The sequence below is a fragment of the Leptonychotes weddellii genome, chromosome 9 (assembly GCF_054177405.1).
Source record: "Leptonychotes weddellii isolate Sample4059 chromosome 9, ASM5417740v2, whole genome shotgun sequence".
In the NCBI taxonomy this organism is placed as follows: Eukaryota; Metazoa; Chordata; class Mammalia; order Carnivora; family Phocidae; genus Leptonychotes; species Leptonychotes weddellii.
The window spans coordinates 126,376,242-126,389,563 of NC_138377.1; positions in this window are offsets into that span (position 1 = coordinate 126,376,242).

A 13,322-nucleotide genomic window follows, 5' to 3' on the forward strand; every position below is an offset into this window, starting at 1 on the left:
GAACATCTAAATTTCTTATACATAAGAAAGATTTTTTATTTCACTTTACTTCTAATATCTAGTGATTCTGGCCTGGAAGATTCTTAACCCATATTTTATAGCTTAATAAATAATAACACATGTGAGGATATTTTAAAAATTGAGCCTAAGTTCTTTCTGTGGATGATTTGTGGAAATATGCCCACTTGAAGATGGCCTATATTTCCGAAATGGGGAAAATTAGTAGAAGACTTTCAAAAATAATTAAAATGCATTGAAAGAGAATGGTTCATGATGTAAAAGCTAAATTTTCTCTGGAAAATAAGTTTTCATGGGCATCTAGAGGTAACTGAGTTCCAGAGTATCCAGGTTTTTATAACCATGATAAATACAGTAATAACATACCTGTAAATATAAATGCTTTCAAAACAAATTTGGTTTTTATTTCCATGGGATTAAAGCCCTGTTTTATTCATGGAGTGGTTATTATGAAAGGCTTATTAATAATTACTAGAGCAATTTCTTAGTAATTACTTGAGGGAATAAAATTTGAAGGAAGAAATGACTTAGGAGTAACTTGAGTAGCAGGTTGTTTTGCTTGTTTATCATCAGAACAGAACGTGTGTGTGCCCTTTTGCAGAGCCCAGACTGAGTGGCCCTGTGGATCTGTGCTCAGGGGCGTTGCTTAGGCAGTCGCTGGGGTTCGGGCCAGTGCCGGCCGGCTGGAGAGCCAGCTGTGGTGAGCTCCCTGCTAGTGGAGGGGAGTGTGCTCCGTCCTCTCCTGTCCTGGGGAGGAAAGGCGGGGTGGACTCCCGTCAGCCCCCTGCTCGCCTGTCAGGAATGCCTGCAGCACGGGGAACTGAAACCCTTCTGTACAAGGACTTCAAGGAACGGAGGTTTATCTTTCTCACGAGCAGGAATCCAGACTTGGCAGACTGGGGCCGTAGCGCACCAGCGTCGGCAAGGACCCCGGAGCCAGGCTTCTCGTTTTCAGTTTTGCTTTCATTCTTTTGGTGGCAAGTGCTGCTTCACCTCCAGGCACTGCCCGTGTTCTAGGCCGGCTGGAAGGGCAACAGGGGGAGAAGAGCCGCCGCATGGGCCTGCATCTCCTTGGCCAGAATGTCCCTGGCCGCTCTCCCCTTCCAGGAGGCCGGAGGACAGAGGGAGTAGCCTTCCGGCGTTTATGGGGGACAGCGCAGGGAGAGCCAGCCTGGATTCCTCCTTCCCTGCATACCTCCCCTTCCTCAGTCTGTCTTTCCATGGGGCACAGCACAAATCATTTGATTTCTGCTCTTTTACTGCCATTTTGTCTTTTTGCTTCCCAGGCTTACACTCACAGGATCTTTACGGAAGTGGACACATTGTGCACATCGATTCCATTTTGGTCTTGTATAACTTCACTTACAGCAAATCGCCTTTTTAGGGATCCGGAGCTGCCCGTGTGGCCCTCGAGCACACTGACGGCGATGATGGAGACAGATGTCGAGTAACTGTTACCGTGAAAATGGACCCGTTTCCGAGGGGGAGAAATCACTGCTCCCAGAGAGTCAGAGGCTGCTTTCTGAAGGAGCAAGGACTTGAGCTGCTGGTGAGCAGAGGGCTCACAGAGGACAGTCCATGCTCAGGGAGTTAGGGGCAGACCTCGTACGGGCGGAAGGGAAGGTGTGGAGGGCAGGACGTGGGAGAGCTGGCTGTCATGAAGCCTTTTGTGGGGACTAGCTGTCCCTGAGCAGCGGGGCCGCTGCTGTCCTTCAGCTCAGCCCAGCCATCCGTCTGCCTCCCTGACCTGCAGTGAAGCCAAGGCTGGGTTTTCCAAATCCTAACTTGCAGCCTCTGAAAAAGTCTGTTTTTAGGAGTGTTTTTATCGTTTATAAGAAGTCAGATTGGGGTTGAGAATCACGCAGTGCAGAAACAGTCTCATTGTTGATGTGTAGGTACAACTCTAAGTAAATGTGCTACTTTGAACAGAAACGCGGTGCGTGTTGGTTTATAACCTTTGCTTGCTTGCTTGCTATCTCGTGAACATCTTTCCGTGTCCTGGAATACTCGTATCCGTGCTATCTGATTCTGCTTGGTTTCTGAGTCAGGGAGCGTGAGTTCAGGTAGCAGGGGATGCTCGACTTCTCGGCGGACGGCTGCGCGGTATGGCCCGCGTGGGTGCTTAGTGAGCAGCTCTGTGAGTGTGGAGGTTGTCACCAGCTCGTCCCTGTTGACACACAGCTGCTCTGATTGTGTCACATTTCAATTTTGATGCGAGCTTGTCATTCTATAGCATTCCCTCCACCCTTGTCAACGTTTTTCTTTTCTACTTTTACTGTATACCGTGTGCTCAGTCTTCACCCTTGACATAAGGAACAGAAACTCAAGGAAAGATGTGGCAGTTTGCAGACATCCGAAGATGCAGGCAGAAAGCACAGTGCTCATGGGGACCAGGATTTCTAAGCCAGGGGCTGTTTCTTTTGTCACTTGAAGGCTGCCTGGTCTCTTCATCCCTGTTTCCGTTTGACATCTGCCTTCCACTCAGCTGTCCCTGCAGCCCCCTCGTTTGTGGAATGCCCAGGGTGGCCACTGCTGGCCATGAGGTTGTGATTGTCTTACCAGCCAGTTAAGACTGGTTGTCCCCGTAGCCGACTTTTTTGCCTCTTGCTTTAGCCTAGTTTGGCTGGGCTTGTCACGTGTCTGTTGCTGGGGCAGTTACCTTGCTAGAAGGAACCCAAGTCCCTGTTTTCGAATCGCGTCTCTGCGTTGGACTCCGGAATGGGCTGTGTGTCGGGTTAGCAATGAAGTAGTTCGCTTGCAGAGTCGACACACAGTGCACACCTTTCCAAGGATTACTTTTACGTAATATGATTCTACTATTCCAGGTACAACCATGGACTCACCAACCCTCCACATTTGTCCAAGGTTCTGTTGATTTTATCTCTGCTTTTGTTGACGTTTTCTGTTCTAGATTTGGCCCTTTGGGTGGCCAACAAGAGACACCTGCTACCTAAAGTGAAGAAAGGTTTATTGTCATGATACCGAGCTCCCAGGCCAATGAAATGTGGCTGTATCTCCAAAAAATGGGCCAGAGTTGAGGAAGCTCTGTATTTTCTCTCTCAAGGCTTCAGATTTTCTGTGCCCCCTACTGCACTGCAGCCCAGCCTCCTGCCTGCTGACTTCATGTGGGGCCCCAATGGCAGCCTCAGCCCCGCGCTTAGCTCTGAACACCTTTCTGGTTCAGTCTGTGTCCTGACTGCAAATTCCTGGGAGAGGAATGTAATTGTCCTTGTGTATTTTCCCTCGTGAGGCTGTTGGCCACTGACCCCTGCCCAGGATTGGCTCTGGCTTCCGTGTGGTAGCCGGGGAGGTAACGGGACACAGAGGACTGCCTGTTCCATGGGTGGCTGTTTGCACAGGCCCCACAGGGTGCATCTGCTGGGTTAGCAGCCGCTGCTGGATTACATGCTCACCAGGAGTGAATGGGAAGAGTGGGTGTTTCTGCACTTTCATCAGTGATAGGTACGATTTTTCTTATTTTCTCCATGTTTGTCAGTGAGTGGGGGAAAAAATCTGAAAGAAGATTTCTCTTTTTCTGCCTTCTTAGACTCTACTCATGGCAGTATGTATATATGTATATTAAAAAAAACAAAACAGGTCAGTTCTTTATTGGAAATCTATCCTATCCGGCTTGGTACTAGTTAGAGACAGAAATGAAACCTGGCCTCTGATCAGACGTGGGTGAGAGTTAATCCTGTTGCCAGATCTGAGGGGGTTATGAGACTTTCTGGAACAGTTTCTTAATCTTTTCTCCAGGCCCCTGGCCTCGACCAGGGTTTCTGGGTTCACTCCGTAGCTACTCCAGCGGGTTCTTGCCCACTGCCCTGGCCCTGTCTCTCAGTCTGGACTCCAGAGCTACCCTCCTTGGGGCTTTAGGCAAGCCCAGAGTGTTTGTGACTGTCTCCCCTTTCCTTCCCCTGGTGTATTTTTCCATCCTACTTAGTTTCTCTGGGCCCGCTTGTTAACCAGTTCATATTGCTATGTCCTGTGGCTGATTTCTGCACCTGTCTAAACCTGGAATTTTCACGTGTGAGAAATGAACAAAACCCTTTTACATGGTCTGTACCTCTTCACTACATCACTTTGTGGTGGGCAGAAAAGATCATTTTATTTATTTATTTATTTATTTATTTATTTTTAAAGATTTTATTTATTTATTTGAGAGAGAGAATGAGATAGAGCATGAGAGAGGGGAGGGTCAGAGGGAGAAGCAGACTCCCTGCTGAGCAGGGAGCCCGATGCGGGACTTGATCCCGGGACTCCAGGATCATGACCTGAGCCGAAGGCAGTCGCTTAACCAACTGAGCCACCCAGGTGCCTGAAAAGATCATTTTATCTGCACTTTATTCACGTGGGAAAAATGAGGCTGAAAATCTAAGTAATTTGCCTGACGTCACATTGTCTTGTAAATGAGGAGATTTGGTCTTAGACTCCTGTCTTCTGATTTCAGACCAGTGCTTTTCCTCACTTCATACCATTCTCTTTCCCGTCTTAATAACGGTAGTACTAAAGGGGCTAGTATGGAGGATTTCCCACATCCGTTCTGTAACAAGTTCTGTCGTTGTCCACTTGAACAAGGTCCACCATCTTTGTGGTGGGGGAGAATCTTGAACGTAACGCTGTGATTCTGAAGCTGGTGCTTGTGAACTGTTGGTGGAGGTGTGTGCTCGTGCTTACAGAGACCACAGACGGCGGCCACCTCAGCAAGCGGGCCATCCTGGTGGGGACGGTGGCCTGTATGCAGGCGCAGGTGCTCCTCGTTTACAGTGGAAATGGGAGGCTGGTACTGTAAAATTTTCTCATACTTAAAGAAGCCAGAAATTTGGATTTTCATATGAAAAAATTGTGGTTTTTCCATGTTGGCGATTAAATTTAGAATGTTACAACTCTCCAGAACAAGCACAGTTCGTCTGTAGGCCGGCAGTCTGACCCCCACACTAGGAGATCCGCTGGACCGCTGATGGGAGTAGCAGCCGCTGAGCCTTGAATGGGAGGCTCTCTGGTCCTGGAGGCCTGGGTGTGCCGTGTCACCTAGTAGACCTCAGCATCCTTTTTCAGAGCCTGAGCCACCTGTGGGATCTTCCACTGAGTAATTGATCAAAAGGGTATCAGTTGTTAATCAGCTCATTTCAGAAGTGTGATAACACAAATTATCATACTTTCCCAGTTAAGTTAGCCGTTTGTCCTGGTTCCCACTTGTGTTTTTGATTACCTGTCCTTAGAGAATTAGCTTTCTGGATTCATGGAAGTCTAGAAACTTTTGGTTAGAGGAAGCAGAATTACCCAGTTTACTTCTGTGCTTGGTGCACAGATCTCTCAACAACACTGTTTAATTCGTTCAGCTAACATTTTTTGGGTACTCGCATGTTTCTGGCAAATGCGGGATGGCTGGGATAGCATCTTTGTGCTCAAGAAAGCACATGGTTTAGTAATGAGCATGTAAGTGGAAACTATGTTAAGTACAGTGCTTTGTTATGTTACAGCAGTCTCGGTCCAATCAGGAGACAGAATGGGGGAGTTTAATACAAATCATTATTAACTGAGATAAAATAGTAGTTGTAAGATAGAAGGAAACCGTATGGTACTGTAGGGCTGATGGAGAGAGAACACGGTGTTCCAAGGAGGGACCAGCTTGAAAGGGGTGCAGACCGCATTGGAGAAGGTGTGGTTCACCCCACTAGACAGCAAGAGGTTTGCTGTGTGGCTGTGCTGGAGCTGGCCTGGGGTTGCTGGGCAGGCGGGAGGTACCCCCTGGAGTTGAGGAAGCTGGTGTGGCCCCACACTGAGAGAACAGGTGCCTTGAGATTGAGGTGCCGGGCAGTTGCCCTTCCGAGTGCCCGGGCCGTGTGGGGGCTTGCAGAGGAAGTCCAGAAGGTGGCAGGACAGAGGGCCTTCTGCGCAGGAGCGTCTTGGTCCACGTTCCAGCACCGGCGGAAGTCCGTCTGAGTGTGCAGCTAGCTACGTGCAGGGTGGTTCCCATGTTGGGTGGCTGTCGTGGTTGTTTTTATGTGTCGTGTCATGAAGTGTGTCCACATTGGAAGATCTGAATAACTTCGTGAACCTTTATTTCTCAAAGACCTTCAGCGAATGTAGCGAGCAGACGATAATGGGACTAGGTCATGAACAGACGGGCTTACTTCGTTTTTGAGCAAACATCTGCCAAATACCTACGTTTGAGCAACTGTAGTCTGTCAGTTCTTTCCAGTGGAAATGGTGTTCTCTGGAAGAAGTGGCTAATTGAGCTTGCAGTTCAAACCACCACCCAAGTGTTTTCCCCAAGCAATCATACTTGTTTTGAGCAGAAATGCTGTATACGTACTGTCCATGTTGTCACATGGAATATTAAGATTTGATCTCAGCAGTTGAGATGGAATAAAACGAACGATTTTTCTGCTTCATCAAGGACATTCTCAAGTGAAGCTGGTATTGGTTGTGAAGATGAACAGTGCGATGAGAACGAGGACCGTTTGGTACCGCTGCCTTGAGCTCTGCTGCGACACCCGTGGTTCGCCCACCATTGTGTCCCAGTGGTGACAAAGCAGATCATGTCTGAGTGGACCTTGCGGGTTCCTGAAAGAATTTTAGGGGCCTCCGGAGTCCAGGGACCACTGGCATGGGGTAAGATGGAGGTGGAAGGCAAGCTAGAAGATCTGCGTGAGAAAGGACTTGGCTTGGGCGAGATCTGGGGGTGGCGACGGAAGTAGACAAATTCAAAAGATGTGTGCGAGGTGTCAAGGATGCTGCCTCGTTGTGAGGGCGTACACCTCTGGGTGGGCGCCGGTGCTGTTTACTGAGCTGGGGGACACCGGAGGACGCCGTGACCTGGAGTGGGCGAGGGGATGTCGCAGGGATCGGCTTAGGTACTGGCGAGTTTGGAAACGCCAGTTTTCAGGTGGAGGTGTTCATGAGGTGATCAGGCCCGTGTTCTGGAGCTCAGAAGAAGACCCAGACTGCAGAGGAGGGTTTTGAGATCCTTGGTGTTGAGGCCACAGGAACGATGAAGACTTCTGAGGGGGCACAGCATGGTGAGAAGAGAAGTGAGCTAGATGTGAACTCTCAGGAACTCTGACGTTTAAGGATCAGGCAGAGTACTGTGGGGAGGAGGCCTGGCTGGCTCAGTCGGTAGAGCGTGTGACTCTTGATCTCAGGGTTGTGAGTTCAAGCCCCACATTGGACATAGAGCTTACTTAAAAAACAATAAAAAATAAAGATTAGGCAAAGGAGTAGAGGCTGGCCAGGAAACCAAAACAGGGCTGCCAGAAAGTGTTAAGGACTGTAAAGGATCTAGAATTTTCCTCTCCTTGCAAGTTAACAAGTTAGTCTGACATAGTTTCATAGATACGGGCAGAAGACACGAGACTCTTAAATCAGAGACAGTGGATGGTTTATTATCCACAGCAAAGCAGTACGAGCATTTCTTTTTTTTTTTTTTAAAGATTTTATTTATTTATGTATTTGAGAGAGAGAATGAGATGGAGAGAGAGAGCATGAGAGGGGGGAGGGTCGGAGGGAGAAGCAGACTCCCTGCCGAGCAGGGAGCCCGATGTGGGACTCGATCCCGGGACTCCAGGATCGTGACCTGAGCCGAAGGCAGTCGCCTAACCGACTGAGCCACCCAGGCGCCCAGTACAAGCATTTCTGTTGGTTTCCCAGGCCCCCGTTCCTGCTGGTGATTTTGAAGAGGGCCAGGTAACACGTGTAGCACGCACAGTGATTGTGTTACAGGAAAGGAGCTCGGACTTAGGGGACCCAGATCTTTCATAATGGACAGTAGGCATGCCTGCCTCTTGCTCCAGAAGGAGACGCTGTCTGTATCTTCAAGGCCATTCACTGTATTAACTTCGTTTGAAGAATGCCTGGAACAAAGGCAGTTACTGCCCGTGCTTGCAAGTCATGCTGAACTGGGAGGCGGGAGATGGGGACACGGTCTTCCTGCAGCCCGTTAGAAGTGGGGGGGTGAGCTGGGAGGAAAGAGTTTGGCGAGGGACAGAATGATCAGCTGTCCTGAATATTGCTGAGGGGCGTTGTTTCTTTGGTGTTCAAGGATAGAAATCAGATTAGGACGTCGGGAATATAGTGATTCTCAAAAAACCTTGTTGAGAGTTTGAAGAAAGAAGCCCACGGTGGCCGCGTGCGCTACCCTGGGGCTAGAGGCTGTTGAATGGGAAGAGTCAGGGTGCGGGCTGCATTGCGGACGTGGGAGAGGGGATGATGGATGACTCAGGGTTCTGCCGTGTGCCAGCAGGAGTGGGATGCAGAGCCCCTCCCAAGAGGCGGGCACTTAGTAGGTCCACGGCTGCCTTCTCAGGTGGGGAAGGAGTAGCTCCAGGGTGGCTGGGCGCGTGGGTGCAGCCGGAGGAGGTGGAGGGAGGAGGTAGGGCTGGGTCTCGCAGGAGGAAAGCGGACATGGGGTGTGAAGGAGAGCAGGTGCAGGTATGGTGAGGCTCCAGCGGACGCCGCGGTCATGGGTTCGTACTGGCCCCAGGGTCTCTGGTTGTTGTGGGCTTCTTTTTCTTCCTCCTCCACATGTCACCACCATTAAAACCCCAGCGAACTCTTTCACACCCACAAGAATGGGTAGTACATAGAAAATAGACTAAGAACCTTCATACTTTGCTGAGGGGGATGTAGAATTATGCAGCCACTTTGGAAAACTGGCAGTTTATTAAAACTTTAAATACAAATTCACCATATGACCCAGCAATTCCATTCTGAGAAATCTACCCAAGAGAAATAAAAACACTTATCCACACAAAGATCTGCAGATGAATGATCTGAACAGCATTACTCCTTCAGTGGGTGAGTGGATGGGCAGAATATGGTAGGTCTGCACCGTGGAATATTCTTCAGCAGGAACGGGGCTTGAGTCCGGATACAGACCGCAGCATGGACACACTCGGGAGTGTGCTCATTGAAAGCAGCCAGACGCAGTGAGGGACCTTACTGTGTGATTGCATTTGCACAAAATAAGCCAGAGGCGACAGAGCTGTCGAGACCCGGTAGCCGAGTGGTTTCCCGGGTGGGAGAGGGCAGGGAGGGGCTGATTGCAGGTGAGCGGGAGGGACCCGGCGGATTCGTGGTGTGGATAGTACAGCCTGGGGAGGGAGACTTTCACGAGGAGCAAAATACGCGTGATAGCGTTATTTTTAAAACAAAGTTTTTAAGCAGGAAAGTGACGTGGGGTTCACCGCCTGATGCAGGTGGGTGTTCTGATGGACTGAGAATGAAAGAACGGGGGGGAGTGCAGGCTTGGGGAACCTAAATGGTGGAAGTGAGGGAGCAGGCGGACGGGCGGTGCTGGGGGAGAGGAGAAGGTGGCGTCCGGGCTGTGGGGGTCAGACAGGTGTGCGGACTTGTATGGTGGTTTGGTTGGAGCAGGAGAGGGCGCGTGGAGGTGGGGTAGCTGAACAGGGAAGAAGGAGCAGTGAGGGCCCATTCTGTGCTGGGGATAGGGAACACTAGAGTGTCTGCTAGCCTGCCCTCTCTGCTTATGGCTCTGGAATGTCTGCCTCTGGAGTCACCTCAGGGGTTAAATACCGTTGTAGGGGGAGCACCTCGACATGACTCGCCAGCAGGTCCTAAGTAAGTAACTGCAGGTGTTACCATTAGAATAGTTGAGGAAGACGGGCGCCTTGGTGGCTTTGAGGTCGTGATCCCAGGGTCCTGGGATCGAGCCCCGCAGGGAGAGAGAGCGAGCGAGTGCGCGCGCACAAGCAGGGGGGAGAGGCAGAGGGAGAGGCAGGCCCCCCCCACTGAGCAGGGAGCCCCACGCTCCGTTGGCACACAGGCCCTGGTGGTCTCCCACCTGAGTGTGCCCGTGACGCGCTGTTGGCTTGCCCCAGAGTGAGTGGTCCAAGAGAGGGAGGCTGGTGCTGGGAGACTTCACACCATGGCCTTTGAAGCCCTGTGCTGTCGCCTCTGCCATATGCTCTGTTGGCCACACAACAACCGTGTGGAAGGTGGCGTGACGAATGCCAGGAGGGGAGGGTGATAGTAATGTCTGGAGGCCAGCGAGCGCAGAACGTTTGAGGGACGGCTGGCGTGTGTCTGCATCGCTCCCTGTAGTGGGCCGCTGGGAGTTACGCTGGGAGTGCTTAGGCACATTTGCAAGTTAGTGCTTCTTAACGACAAACTGTCCAGTTAACAGTGACTTTTTGTTCTTAGGGCATGCTTATTTGATAGTTGCTTTTAAATTTAATACTGAATTTTCAAGTCTTAGAATTAAAAACCCAGTAAGACCACTAAGATAATAACCAAAACAGTAGCCCCTTGCCCTACCCTGAATTTCTACTCTGCAGAGAATACCATTTCTAATACTCTTGGCTGTTTCTTACGGTACTTTCCTCTATGTTACTAAATAGCCTTGCTTATACACCTGTTTTTTGATTTTCAGTGATAGACTTCTAACTTTCTACTGTGGAAAATAAGAGGTGGGCAATTTTCTGCATATATCCCAGGTACCTCTTCTTAGTTATCAAGCCAGCATTCCGTGTTCATATTTTGATGGCTGTAAATGTTCCCAGCCGGTCCGTGTAGTAAATGATTGCATCTTGTTTCTCTTACAACTTTGTGTTTTTTCCTGGAAGTAGTGATTGTCTTTTTCTGTTTGCTAAGTTTGCTGTGTCTTTATCAGTAATTCCTCTCCAAATTCTCTAGAAGAATTAACTCCTCCCGGTAGAATCAGGTAGTCTGGCAGTTCATTTTTCCCTCTTGTGTTGGCAGCGTCCCACCTGGACTTCCTCGCCTGCCACACGGGGCACCCCACTGGGTCCCAGCCTGCATGCTGTTCTGCTCTCCACTTCCCTCCCGTAGCGTCCGTCCCGGGAAGTGCAGTGTTGGAGGCCTTGCATGATTGAAGCGCGGCTGCCCGTGGACAGAGCTCTCAGGGCTGGAAATGATTTTCCCTTGGAGTTTCGAAGGCCTTGTTCTGTGGCCTCTTAGCCCCTCACCCAGCCCTCGAGAAGCCCAGGCTGTCCTGCGTCCCAGTCGTCGCCTTTGGTTGCCTCTCTTCCGTGTGGGCACGGTCATCCATGCACTGTTGGCCAGAATCTTTTGAGTTGTGCTTCTCTTTGTTCCTGTGGGTTTATGACTTTATTTCTTTACTATCCTCTTAGTGGGTTTCAAAAGTGAATGGACATAATTGCTGGAGTTTGCCATATTTTATTAGAAATCTGAGTAAATGCTTTCTGTGAAGATCTTTAAACAAAAAGTATTCCTGACATTGTTTTTCCAGGACAGTTAACCACATAGAAAACTGGTCTGTGTATTTGCTTCTGTGATGTTTTCCTCCTCAATATTTCCAAGTGTTCCATCAAAAAATCTCTCTCCTGCAGTTCCCCTTGCTTTGGAGGACTTTGTTGTGTTTCTCATTGAGGTAGGATGAAAACTCATACGTGTTTGTGGGTTTTATGAGTATTGGCTACTCACTCCCGTTAGGTGGCTGGTGCACCTGTTTTAGGCAAGAACAAGAATCAGCTTGAGTCCATCTCTCAAGGTCAGACCTGTAGTAAATGGCAAATACAGGCCTTCAGTCCAGCGTTTCTGGTTATGTAGTCCTTTGTCTCCACACTTACGACTTCATTCATCTTTAACTTGTGTGAGTTAAAATTTCAATCCTAAAAGTAGGGACAAAATCATCACCCACTTTGTATTTGTCAGCCAGTTATCAACATTTGCTGACCTTTTGTTTAAATTACTTCACCATCTCCAGGGGTACTGTCTGTGGGCGTCTGCCTTCGGCTCAGGTCATGGTCCCAGGGTCCTGGGATCGAGTCCCGCATCGGGCTCCCTGCTCCGCGGGAAGCCTGCTTCTCCCTCTCTCGCTGCCTCTGCCTGCCCGTCTGCCTGCTTGTGATCTCTTTCTCTCTCTGTCAGGTAAATAAATAAAATCTTTAAAATAAAATAAAATATTTCACCATCTCTGTAACCTATAAATACACTTTAGCATACATCACTGACGTGTGAAAGGACTTTCCAAAATAACACTCTCAGTGCCTTTATTATACCTAATGAAATTAACAGTAATTCCTTCCTACGGTCTAGAACCCGGTCCATATTCAGATTTCCCGTGTCTCAAGCAGGTTCGCACAGAGCACTTGGTTGCTGCACCTTGTAAGTCGCTGGCGGTCTGTCAGGCTCGCCCTGTCTCCATGTTCCGTGCCATTTGGGTGTGGGGGCAGCCATGTGTGTTGGTCCGGTTGCTCCTTCGCAGGGTCCCCTTCCTGCCACGCTGCCCCTGTTTGCTGTCGGTGGGAGGTGGGGTTGGCTGTCTGGATGTGCGGACGTTTGCGAGAACCCTGGTGGTGGGGCTTGGATCTTTCTTTCCTCAGAGCAGACAGTGTCTCTCCTGTCTCGCATTTGGAGATGCTGGTGGTTGTCATTGGTGCCCGCGGGCTCCATCCGTTCTGAGTTCTGTGACCACGTCTCACCGAATATTCCAGCGCTGTCCAGGGGCTGCACGTGGGAGATGCTGCGAATGACACCCTCCCTTTCTGTGTTACTAGCTTCCACTCCTCTGTGAGGAGCTTGCTCTTGGCTATTTGGTTTCTTGAATGAGGAAGGACGAGATCGATGATTGATCGTTTCCCCCCGGTGTGAGTTTCAGGGTCATGAGTTGCTCTAGGAACTTGCATGGCCATCGATGAAGGGTTTTTTAAAGAGTCCTTATGAACTAAGGGCTGTTTCTGTGTTTGATGCATGTCAGTGAATTGGATGCTCACACTGACCCACCAGCGTTCCCTGCAGCTTCTGACACAGGATGTTCTGGGCCTATTTCCACCCTTTCCCAGACGTGGGAGGAACTCTGGGGGGAACGCGGGTGCTCTCCTCCTAGTGGGAAAATAGTAGTTAGCTAAGAGTGGGCCGAGAGGCCAGGGGGCCTTACTGGTGGGTTGTCATTGGGGCATTTTCACTCAGCAGAGCTGGAAACACTTACTGTTTAGAAAGAGAGAAATAAACTATGAGTTTGTACTTACGATTCCAATTGAAATGGAAGTGTTTTTTTTTTTTTTAAGTTAGCTACTCTGATTTTATACTTCTGTATCATTACTCTTAAAAATCCTGGTTTCCAGCCACAGTAACACAAGTGCTTTTGGCCTCCTCTCGTCACATAGGGGACAACTTCACGCTGCACTCTCTGTACCAATACCTGAACGTACTTTGTTTTCTTTGTGGATCTTCTTGTCCTTTATACACATCCTGCCAGGGAGATACAGCCAAAACGTGTGGTAATAGATACTAACTCTTCAGTTTGTCCTTTCATTGTTCTTTCTTGGGGTGGGGGGAAGTATATGTTATTTTTATTT